Genomic DNA, 12,360 nt, shown 5'->3' with positions numbered 1-12,360 from the left:
GAGATTTCTGAGTGAGACTTGTGTTTGATGTGAAATGTATCTCTCTAGGGATCCCTTCTATAATGTTGTCAGACACTTAGAACAACAATCTGAGATCATCAGCTGCAAAACTAGCACTTTTACTTTGATGCAGACAACAGCCTCGTGGGACTGTGCTCTAGTTGTTTCATGATTGGTGCTTAATTCATTCCTGCTCGATTGTAGACTGATTCTAAAACTGACTCAAAACTATAAACGCTTTCTGTTGTCCTGAATCATATATATGTGTGCGTGTGTGTAGAAGTCTTGATTTTAAAGGTACTGTCTTATAAATAAGGCTAAAATCCAACCCTAGCTCCCCCACTTTGTTTGCCAGTGTCCTGATAACTGTCAATCAATGTGAGGCACAAAAATGAGTAAAAAAAAATAGCCAACTCAGATTTTTTATGGCAGTTGAGACTATTTTTTTTTATGCCAGACTGTAAATGAACTTTTGATTGCTACATACTTGGACATTTTTTAACACCAGAGACTGAGTTTGGAACCAGCCTTAATTGTAGCTTTTGCCACTTCCACATTGGCATCATGTTTCAGCTTCTTGCCCCCTGGTGGTGGCCCGTGTAGGGTTAGGGTTTGGGTACTAGCCATCTCTTATAGATTTTTTTTCAATGTTTGAAACACCCGAATGCAACAGCTGATAGCAGAAAACTAATGCGAAAATGTAAAAGACTGTATACATGGCTAAAAGAAAACCCAATCTTAACCATCGAGGTTCTGCTAGTGACTTGGTTGAAATCATTACCTTTGCATGAATAAAAGACTTCCTTATCAATCCCGAGCTAACAAATCAACACCTATTTTATTTAAAGGTATAATTTCACATTGGTTACAGCTCTGAAACCAGTGATGTGCTTTCAGCATCAGTACAGTAACATCAGTACAGAACACGCTTTCCTGTAGCAGCTGCTCCTGTCATCACATTTCATTTTGCATCTCTTCTCATGTCGGGGCAGAGAGCCTAGACAGGTGTGAGTAGATGTGGAGCTCACTGTGACTTTGCCAACCTGCAGCATCAGCTCTAACAAACATGTGGGTTGTTATTACCTCATTATTATGGCCCCCTGGCATGGCACATCCATGGACTATGTGGGCGTTATGAAGTACTAGAAAACATCATCAGCATAGATCATCAGGCGTGTTTTGTAGAGGGGGCTGGTGATTGTTACTGATGAACACATTTAGATTCCTGTGGATATTAGGAGTGCTTTTGACTGCATGAGAAGAATTATACAGGAGCCTGTTGTGGCAGTCATGTGGCTCAGATTGCGAGTATTAGCGTTGGAGCACACTGCTGCTGCTTCTTCCCCGCACATCAAGGTTTCCATCATCCCTCACATGTGCTGACATGTCGATTTTCCAAGTTTCAATACCCAAAAAGCACAGACGTGGAGCACAAAGATGTTAAGTACCTGTTTGTATCATGCTGGAAGGGAATAATTAGCGTGCAGGATTAAATCAGTTTTTGAAAATAAACGTAACCTGCTCCAGTTGGAACCGATCACTGGACACAAAGTTTCATACTGGCGAAACGACTTGTGTGACACGTAGAGGGTCATTGAACCAGCTAAACCACAAATTTCAAGATTGTTGTTGTTTTATTTACGGTGAAAGGTCTGTTGGAACTCTGACTGAAGACTGAAGCTACCAAAATAACTCAACACCCTGCACCCTTTGTTTATATCTAGAAGTAATGTAAGTGCATTCTTCCTTAAACCAAAGCTGGAGGTAATTCAGAAGAGTTCAGGTTGGCGGATGAATGTGTTGCACGTCTAACTTTCATGCAAGAGACAAGAATTTACAACTCTTCTCAAAAGTGCAGTTGCTGTAATTTAACCCTTAGATGCACACGTGGGGTCAAAAACGACCCCAGGGGTTGTTTTTCTTCAAAATCTTTAAAATGCAAAGTTGTAATATATTCATATTCCAGGTATTCCTCAAAAAATATGTTTGTAACATGAGGCCATTTGCATTTTTATTTATTTTTTCATTAATTTAAAAAAAATGCAGTTTTTGTATCACTACCCCAACTCTTCCACAAGTGGGGTCAAAAATGACCCCAAGCAGTTCCTGTGGAATCTTCTATGAAACTTTCATTCTTAGCAACTCTGACTGACCCACTTACACTTCTGATGGATCAAGAATTAATTTTTACACAGTAACATACATGATTTATAGTCAGGGCTGCACATAAGTGGTCCGCAGGTGTGCATTCGCTATCAAAATAAAAGTATTCCCGGAAATTCAGAGAATAGGCGCTTCTTTTGCGGTGGAGGAACACCAAAGTAATTGCTTACGGAGCTTGCTTCTTCGACATCTTTAAGAATTCTGAACAAATGTCTGTCCTCCTCCAGAACATCTAATGTACGCAAATGAGCGTTCCAACTTATCTGGTATGCATCTTTTATTTTGACAGCAAATGTGCACCTGCGGACCATTTATGTGCAGCCCTGTTTATAATTTCCTGTGCATTTCAAACATTGTCCTTTCTGATGTTTTTTTTTTTAAATATTTAAAGTAACATGGCTGCTATGAGGCCAGCTAGGATCCCTGTGGACCTTGCCCTACAAATGATCCAGGACGGATGGGATGAAGAGCCCATCGGAGGCATTGACTCAGAATCTGACATCTCAGATATAGAGGACCCAGACTATTGTCCTCCCACTGAACAAGACCAGTCAGATACAGAGGAGTCCTCTGATGAGTCCTCTGAAGAGGAAATGGATATTGAGTCTAACAGAATGAGTCCCTCTTACTGCTCTAGCCACAATATTCTGAATTAGTCGGCCAGGGCCTGCACCTGGGTTTAGTACTGTCTCTCCAATAGATGCATGGAAGATGTTCATGTCTGATAATATAATAGAAGAGGTGCTGACATACACAAACATGGAGGCACGAAGAGTAGCCACAGACAGGGGAAAAGAGTGGAAAAATGTAATCAAACATGAGCTCATGGCCTCCATTTGACTGACCATTCTTGCAGGAAGTGAGAAGAACTGGGATGTACCAGTCAGTGTGTTTTTGGGAGTCCTCTGCATAACCCACGGTACAAGGCCACTATGTCAATTCATAGATTTAAAGATATTCAACGTTTCTTGCACTTTGATGACAAGAGGACCAGAGCCTACCAACTGAAAACAAACCATATGGCAGCTTTCCGCTACATATGGGGCCTGTTCCTGGTCAACTGCAGGCAGAAATTCATCCTCAGTGATTGTGTTACAGTGGATGAACAACTTGTGCCTTTCAGAGGGAAGACCCAGCTTCTGCAGTATATGCAGAGCAAGCATACAAAAGTGATACAAGTGATGCAAAAACTGCAATTTCTTAAAATTAATTAAAAAATAAATAAAAATGCAAAGGGCCTCATGTCACAAACATGTTTTATGAGGAATAACTCAAATATGAGAATGTTACAACTCTTTGTTTTAAAGATTTTGAAGAAAAACAACCGAGTTTATAGCAAAATGCATTGTTTCTATTTGGGGTCATTTTTGACCCCACTCGTGGAAGAGTGTAGGTATTGGTAGGTTGTGCATCCAAGGGTTAAGCCTTTAAATCCTCGGCACTCAACAATGTGTTTTGATCATTTTTGCTTCTGTTAGATGTGGGAGCTTCACTGTGCTGAATACATTCAGAGTGTGACACTTCAGTTCATCTGCTGAAAGAAGAAAGTTTCGCAGCGCTTAACTTGAATTTCGGTTAAAGCCATTTTGTCTGGCAGGATGTTCAGCCATGACAAAAAGGAGCAAAACGTTTATTTGAATCGAAAGACGTGAAATGAAGATTCATACTATGGCAGCTGTGCACTGCCTTTTAATGTAGCTGGGTTTATGTACACATTTCTGCTGTTTGTGTAACATCTGTGACACACCCACCAAATTATATGTTTCTAGAAAACGTGTAATTCAACCTGGAAACTGTGGCATGCTGTTTTCAAATTGAACATACCCTAAGATTTGTGATATCATAACTATTTTGGATGCTAATCCCGATCCAATAGCTGACTGGTATGATGTGTGAACCTGAGCAAAACTAAAAGATGATCCTGCAGTGACATAGAAGAGATGCAGTCCAGCCACAGAATTAAAACCTTTACATTCTTTGTGCATTTTAAATGTTAATTAAAAGAAAAGAAGAGAAATCATTTTACAGGGTTGAACACTTATCTAAACCTTATGCTCTTCTTAATTGTGAAACCACACCATAGATATGACACAGTAAACATGATACAAAGGTTTAGTGTATTACATGTAAAGTTCTTTATTACTAAGAAGACGTGAAGGAAATCAAGGGTGTGATGTTGAATGATGTAAGTGCACATGCCTCACAGGTTGGATGTCCAAGAAATTTTGACGTTTGTTGGGTGAAGTGGTAGAGAGTATTCCCGGGGGGTGGAGAGAACGAGCTTCAGTGCACATGTAGGTTAAGAGAACAGAGGTGATGAAGAGGTGTTACATAGGTATGAAGTTAAGGAGAGACATGCGGAAGGACAGATGGTAGTGGATTTGGTCAAAAGGATGGCAAAAGCATGGAAGCATGTATTGATCACATACTTAATCTTAAATTATGTGGTGAACACATTATTCAAGAAGAGTAAAGAACATAGAGTGACATATAAGTGTGGACAAAGGTGCAAACAGTTATCTTATGCAGAAAGTTGAATCTGAACGAGAAGAGTCTGCAAGGTGGTGGCAGGGGAGAATGTGTCTGCATGGATGGTAGTCTGTAGGATGACTTTGGACATCAATACAGGAACCAAGTGAAGGGATATGCATGGCTGCATATTACCAATGTTTGCCTTAAGACAAAGCCCAAAGTAGATCCTGTGTGCTATCTGCTACTATCTTACTGTATGAGGGAGTAAAAAAGAGATGAGTGCTTGTTTTTAGTATTTTGTTTCTGTTCATTGTGTGTTCTCCTCATCAGCTCTTGTGGAAGTATCAACCGTGGGAAGCAAACTGTTTCAAAGTGAAGGAAGGTTTGATTGGACAGATTGTGAAGTCTCCTCAGATTGAGCAACAGCTCACAGAGCATTGTGTGTGACTGTCAGAGCCAGCAGGAAACCTTTAGACAGACCTTTAATTATCCGCTGATGAACAGAGGCTGTATTTGTAATTAGAGAAAGAAAATGTTAATGCATTCTGTGGAGGATAATGGCACTCTGTGCATCACGCTGCCCAGGCATAAATCTCCACTCTGTGACTTTGCTAATCTCATGAGGCAACACAACCACACTGATTACCGTTAGTGTGTCCACACTGCAGAATACCTTCCCGGCATTAACTGTCACCAACAGAAAGCAGAAAATGATGCTGCACTCACTCCACGCAGAGAGATCGCTGCATTCTGTAGAAAACCTTCAATATCAAAAAGGAAAACTGTTACATTGTGTTTGTCACTGGAGCTGTTCTTATAGACTGAATTATGGTGTTTCTCTTTCACATTAATGTAGCCTGACATCAGGTTTCAATGGGGTGTTATTTTCCATTTATCAAAGCAGTAGTATTGAGTGAAGTATCTCTGCAGCCAGTGTCGTTTTCAGTTTCAGGTGAAGTCATGGTTGCTAGAAGCAGTTAACATTTCTCATGCCAAAAAATATGTCAGTGCAACTCTGTGCATTTCATCCATGCCTGTCAGTATTGTGGCAATTTCTCTGTAGCTGTTTGTATTAATACAGATATTTTAGTGGCCTGTCACAGAAATATGACGACAGGTTGATAGTAAAAGATGACAGGGTGATGTTTTTCACTGCTAAAGTGCTATCAGAAACTCAAGGGACAATGTAGCCTTTGTTAAATCAAGGTGCTGCATTGGCCCAACATATCCTCTCTCACCTGTAGCACATTGGTGTAGGTGAGTGGAGCGTACAGGACATGAAATCAAATTATTTCCAGCACTGTTCTCACATCTGCACAAATGCAATCACATGGTTTTGGGAATGGAGAAGTTAAAGACCTTGTACAGGGAGTGCAGAATTATTAGGCAAATGAATATTTTGTCCACATCATCCTCTTCATGCATGTTGTCTTACTCCAAGCTGTATAGGCTCGAAAGCCTACTACCAATTAAGCATATTAGGGGATGTGCATCACTGTAATGAGAAGGGGTGTGGTCTAATGACATCAACACCCTATATCAGGTGTGCATAATTATTAGGCAACCTCCTTTCCTTTGGCAAAATGGGTCAAAAGAAGGACTTGACAGGCTCAGAAAAGTCAAAAATAGTGAGATATCTTGCAGAGGGATGCAGCAGTCTTAAAATTGCAAAGCTTCTGAAGCGTGATCATCGAACAATCAAGCGTTTCATTCAAAATAGTCAACAGGGTCGCAAGAAGCGTGTGGAAAAACCAAGGCGCAAAATAACTGCCCATGAACTGAGAAAAGTCAAGCGTGCAGCTGCCAAGATGCCACTTGCCACCAGTTTGGCCATATTTCAGAGCTGCAACATCACTGGAGTGCCCAAAAGCACAAGGTGTGCAATACTCAGAGACATGGCCAAGGTAAGAAAGGCTGAAAGATGACCACCACTGAACAAGACACACAAGCTGAAACGTCAAGACTGGGCCAAGAAATATCTCAAGACTGATTTTTCTAAGGTTTTATGGACTGATGAAATGAGAGTGAGTCTTGATGGGCCAGATGGATGGGCCCGTGGCTGGATTGGTAAAGGGCAGAGAGCTCCAGTCCCACTCAGACGCCAGCAAGGTGGAGGTGGAGTACTGGTTTGGGCTGGTCTCATCAAAGATGAGCTTGTGGGGCCTTTTCGGGTTGAGGATGGAGTCAAGCTCAACTCCCAGTCCTACTGCCAGTTTCTGGAAGACACCTTCTTCAAGCAGTGGTACAGGAAGAAGTCTGCATCCTTCAAGAAAAACATGATTTTCATGCAGGACAATGCTCCATCACACGCGTCCAAGTACTCCACAGCGTGGCTGGCAAGAAAGGGTATAAAAGAAGAAAAACTAATGACATGGCCTCCTTGTTCACCTGATCTGAACCCCATTGAGAACCTGTGGTCCATCATCAAATGTGAGATTTACAAGGAGGGAAAACAGTACACCTCTCTGAACAGTGTCTGGGAGGCTGTGGTTGCTGCTGCACGCAATGTTGATGGTGAACAGATGAAAACACTGACAGAATCCATGGATGGCAGGCTTTTGAGTGTCCTTGCAAAGAAAGGTGGCTATATTGGTCGCTGATTTGTTTTGTTTTTTTTTTTGAATGTCAGAAATGTATATTTGTGAATGTGGAGATGTTATATTGGTTTCACTGGTAAAAATAAATAATTGAAATGGGTATATATTTGTTTTTGTTAAGTTGCCTAATAATTATGCACAGTAATAGTCACCTGCACACACAGATATCCCCTAAAATAGCTAAAACTAAAACAAACTAAAAACTACTTCCAAAAACATTCAGCTTTGATATTAATGAGTTTTTTGGGTTCATTGAGAACATGGTTGTTGTTCAATAATAAAATTATTCCTCAAAAATACAACTTGCCTAATAATTCTGCACTCCCTGTATTGACTGTGTTGAATATTTCTGCTTCACATGCACCACTGGGCAAAAGTGCATGTGAACACAAATGTATAGAAAAGTTCAGAACTGAACTGCGAATGTAAAAACAGCTTAAGATGGGAAATTTTTAATGACTCACAAAAGTGAGGTATGGTGATTTCTAACATAATTTTACAAGGTGGTTTAAGCACATGGGTTCAAGGAATGTTAGATGCTCCCCATCAGTTTGGTGAACTCCAGTTTAGTCCTTAAACTACAAAGTTTTGTGTTGCTTTTGTGAAGTAAGATATCCCAAGTACCAGATTGGTAAAATGGTAAATGGCCTGTATTTGTATAGCGCTTTACTAGTCCCTAAGGACCCCAAAGCGCTTTACACATTCAGTCATCCACCCATTCACTCACACACTGCTGATGGCAAGCTACATTGTAGCCACAGCCACCACTGACAGAGGCGAGGCTGCCAGACACTGGCGCCACCGGGCCCTCTGACCACCACCAGTAGGCAGCGGGTGAAGTGTCTTGCCCAAGGACACAACGACCGAGACTGTCGGAGCCGGGGCTCGAACCGGCAACCTTCCGATTACAAGACGAACTGCCAACTCTTTAGCCACGATCGCCCTATACGTGATAATATATATATTATCAAGAGACGAAAACAGGGCATTGTTGGAATGCTACTACGCAAGTAACCCTGGCGGAAGGGGCTACATGAATAGGATGAGGGACCTATGGATTCTTCGATACCCAACATCCACAATGACGGCGAAACAACTAGTAGCTCAGTGTTCCAACATTCGAAAGAAGGGACTGCTCTCACAGCTAGAGATTGACGAGGTACAACATAAATGCTACGGCAAGGAGTCAGGACGCCAGGTCAGGGGGGAGATATCATCACCCCCACCCGAGATTGGGTACATAGCCCCAAATGCGATAGGAGAAGGATCGTTGAGTGCGAGAGGAACTGACCTGAAAGATAGGATCATGTCCAAGCTTGAAACCTGGATTACATGAAGTACCCTCAGAAGGTCTGCTAGATGATGTTAATGCAGCACTATGGACGATACCTACAACCACGATTACCGACACTAACAAGCTGATCTACACTACGGCAGCAGTGATCAGTGAGATGCTTGGCTATAAGTTGAACAGCCACAAGGGGCAGTACCCTCCATGGAGAAGGAGGCTAGAGGGCAAGATTAAAGTAGCATGGAGGGAGGTTAGCCAACTAACGGAGTTGCAGAAAGGTGCGACAAAGAAGGTGCATAAGAAATACAGCAAGCTGTCCATACCTGAGGCCTTGGAAACTGCCAAGCAAAGACTCACAGCCTTGGCCAGCCGCTTGAGGAGCTACACCAGAGAGATAGAAGGCAGGAGAATAAACCAGCTGTTCTCCACAGAACCAGCAAAGGTGTACTCTCAGTGGCAAGGAACAATAAGAGAACAGCACCACCAAGGCTGGAGACGGAGCAATACTGGAAGAGCATATGGGAGAAGGACGCAACCCATAACGGCAATGCTCAGTGGCTAGTGGATCTGAGGGCAGACCATAGCGACCTCCTGAACAGGGTCCAGTAACCATCACAGTGGCAGACATCCAAGAAAGGGTCTCCAGTATGAAGAGTTGGACAGCACCAGGGCCCGACATGGTTCACGCCTACTGGCTGAAGAAGCTGACTGCACTCCACGAGCGTCTGGCAGGACAAATGAACCAGCTGCTAGTTAACGAGAGACACCCGGAATGGCTAACCGAAGGTCGGACGGTCCTGATCCCCAAGGACCCCAAGAAGGGACCGGTCCCATCCAACTACCGACCAATAACCTGCCTCAGTACTACATGGAAGCTCCTGTCAGGCATCATATCGGCTAAGATGAACAGGCACATGGGTCAATACATGAGCGGGGCACAGAAAGGGATTGGCAAGAATACCAGAGGCGCAAAACACCAGCTACTGGTAGACAGAACAGTCAGCCGAGACTTCAAGACCAAACTGACCAATCTGTGCACTGCCTGGATTGATTACAAGAAGGCCTATGACTCAATGCCCCACAGCTGGATACTGGAATGCCTAGAATTGTACAAGATCAACAGGACCCTAAGAGCCTTCATCAGGAACTCAATGGGGATGTGGCGTACAACACTAGAGGCCAACTCAAGCCCATAGCACAAGTCACCATCAAGTGCGGGATCTACCAAGGAGATGCTCTGTCCCCACTGCTGTTCTGCATAGGCCTGAACCCCCTCAGTGAGATCATTAACAAGACTGGCTACGGATACCGACTACGGAACGGAGCGGTTGTCAGCCACCTCCTGTACATGGATGACATCAAGCTGTATGCCAAGAGTGAACGAGACATCGATTCACTGATACACACTACCAGGATATACAGCAATGACATCGGGATGTCATTCGGGCTGGAGAAGTGTAGTCGGATGGTAACAAAGAGAGGGAAGGTAGTCAGAACTGAGGGCATTCGAACTACCAGAAGGCAACATTGCAGACATAGAGGACAGTTACAAGTACCTGGGGATCCCGCAGGCGAATGGGAACCATGAAGAGGGCGCTAGAAAAGCTGCAACCACCAAGTACCTGCAGAGGGTCAGGCAAGTCCTGAGGAGTCAGCTGAATGGTAAGAACAAGATCCGGGCCATCAACACCTCGCGCCTGCCCGTGATCAGGTACCCTGCTGGGGTAATAGGCTGGCCAAAGGAGGAGATAGAAGCCACTGACATAAAGACAAGAAAGCTCCTTACCATGCATGGAGGGTTTCACCCCAAGTCCAGCACCCTGAGGCTGTACGCTAAGCGGAAGGAAGGGGGCGGGGACTGGTGAGTGTCAGCACCACAGTCCAGGATGAGACAACGAACATCCAAGAATACATTGGGAAGATGGCCCCAACTGACAGCGTGCTCAGTGAATACCTCAGGCAGCAGAAACCCAAGAAAGAGGAGGGAGACGAGGAACCATCATGGAAGGACAGGCCCCTGCACGGTATGTACCACCGGCAGATAGAGGAGGTGGCTGATATCCAGAAATCCTACCAGTGGCTGGACAAAGCTGGACTGAAAGACAGCACAGAGGCACTAATCATGGCAGCACAAGAACAAGCTCTGAGTACAAGATCCATAGAGGCTGGGGTCTATCACACCAGGCAAGACCCCAGGTGCAGGCTGTGTAAAGATGCCCCTGAGACAATCCAGCACATAACAGCAGGGTGCAAGATGCTAGCAGGCAAGGCATACATGGAACGCCATAACCAAGTGGCCGGCATAGTGTACAGGAACATCTGTGCCGAGTATAACCTGGAAGTCCCGAGGTCAAAATGGGAGATTCCCCCAAGGGTGGTGGAGAATGACCGAGCTAAGATCCTGTGGGACTTCCAGATACAGACGGACAAAATGGTGGTGGCTAACCAACTGGACATAGTGGTGGTAGACAAACAGGAGAAGACGGCCGTAGTGATCGATGTAGCGGTTCCGAATGACAGCAATATCAGGAAGAAGGAACACGAGAAGCTGGAGAAATACCAAGGGCTCAGAGAAGAGCTCGAGCGGATGTGGAGGGTGAAGGTAACGGTGGTCCCCGTGGTAATTGGAGCACTAGGTGTGGTGACTCCCAAGCTAGGCGAGTGGCTCCAGCAGATCCCGGGAACAACATCGGAGATCTCTGTCCAGAAGAGCGCAGTCCTGGGAACAGCTAAGATACTGCGCAGGACCCTCAAGCTCCCAGGCCTCTGGTAGAGGACCCGAGCTTGAAGGATAAACCGCCCGCAGGGGCGAGATGGGTGTTTATATATGTATAGCCTTGCTGCATTTATTTCCAAAGGTGTTCAAGTAAATTTTGTGGCATGGTGTTTAGTAAATTAAAAACCCTTGAATCAAAATTACATTTGACTCTTATTTTCAGAGCCTGTGGCGCACTTGATGGAGCCCTGCAGGTTGCCTTCGTCAGGATTTTCAAAACTCATATTGATTCGTCCGTGTATTGATGTTTTTGCCGAGGTCTAAATGCTTTGATGTCATACTCATGTCACGTTCTTCCTGGAGACAGTCGATCTATACTGTATCTCATTGATGCCTGCGTGATAGTATTCATATTACGGGCTATATTAAGCACCATCATGTCACAATGACAGCGCTCAGGCTAAAAATAGAGAGCAGCAGAGCCAAATGAAAATCTAATAGCCATAGATTACAGCTCTTTAATAATGATTTGAAAGATGTGATGAGAACATATTAGAAGATAATTGAAGTTCATGCTCAATTACAAAAACATCATTCAGTGATCAGAGTCAGAAGGTTTGAGCATCCTTCATCAGTATATGTTGTGTTCATTCAGGTTGTTTTAAATACATGTCCTCATTCTGACAAGCACACATTCAACAGAACTGTTATTCTGTAAAATGTAAACAGGATACAGTTAATAGATGTAGACAGTGTGACCAAGACTGCTGCATCATTGCTGCTTTTTTCTCAATTATGATACTTCATTTGATTTTGATTTGACGAGAATGAGATAATTATAATATAGCCAATATTGTAGACAAGTGAGTCAGAGCTTTTTTGAAATGGCAAAGCTTGTTGAGCTGAAAAGCCAAGACAGAAGGGCTAAAATTCCTCAAATGGCCACTTGATGTTGGTTTTGATGTCTCATTGGTCATGAGCGCACCATTCTTGACCATGCTGGCTGTGGTGGTGTTTGCAGCATGTTAAAATGAGATTATGACAGATTCTTCTCAAGCAGCAAACCTGCAGCTGACCTGAGCTGGCGGCCTGCTTCACATACAGCAGTATTGAAACAGACG

General features: G+C 43.7%; 1 protein-coding gene across 2 annotated transcripts in view; it reads left to right on the top strand.

Moving 5' to 3' along the window:
- ptprfa (protein tyrosine phosphatase receptor type Fa) overlaps positions 1 to 12,360 on the top strand; it is a 335,895-nt gene that overhangs the window by 57,845 nt on the left and 265,690 nt on the right. The window lies entirely within an intron of this gene.

Source organism: Oreochromis aureus, linkage group 15, assembly GCF_013358895.1.
Source record: "Oreochromis aureus strain Israel breed Guangdong linkage group 15, ZZ_aureus, whole genome shotgun sequence".
Lineage (NCBI taxonomy): Eukaryota > Metazoa > Chordata > Actinopteri > Cichliformes > Cichlidae > Oreochromis > Oreochromis aureus.
The sequence above is the reverse complement of the archived record's forward strand: the minus strand, read 5'-3'. Positions and strand labels throughout refer to the sequence as shown.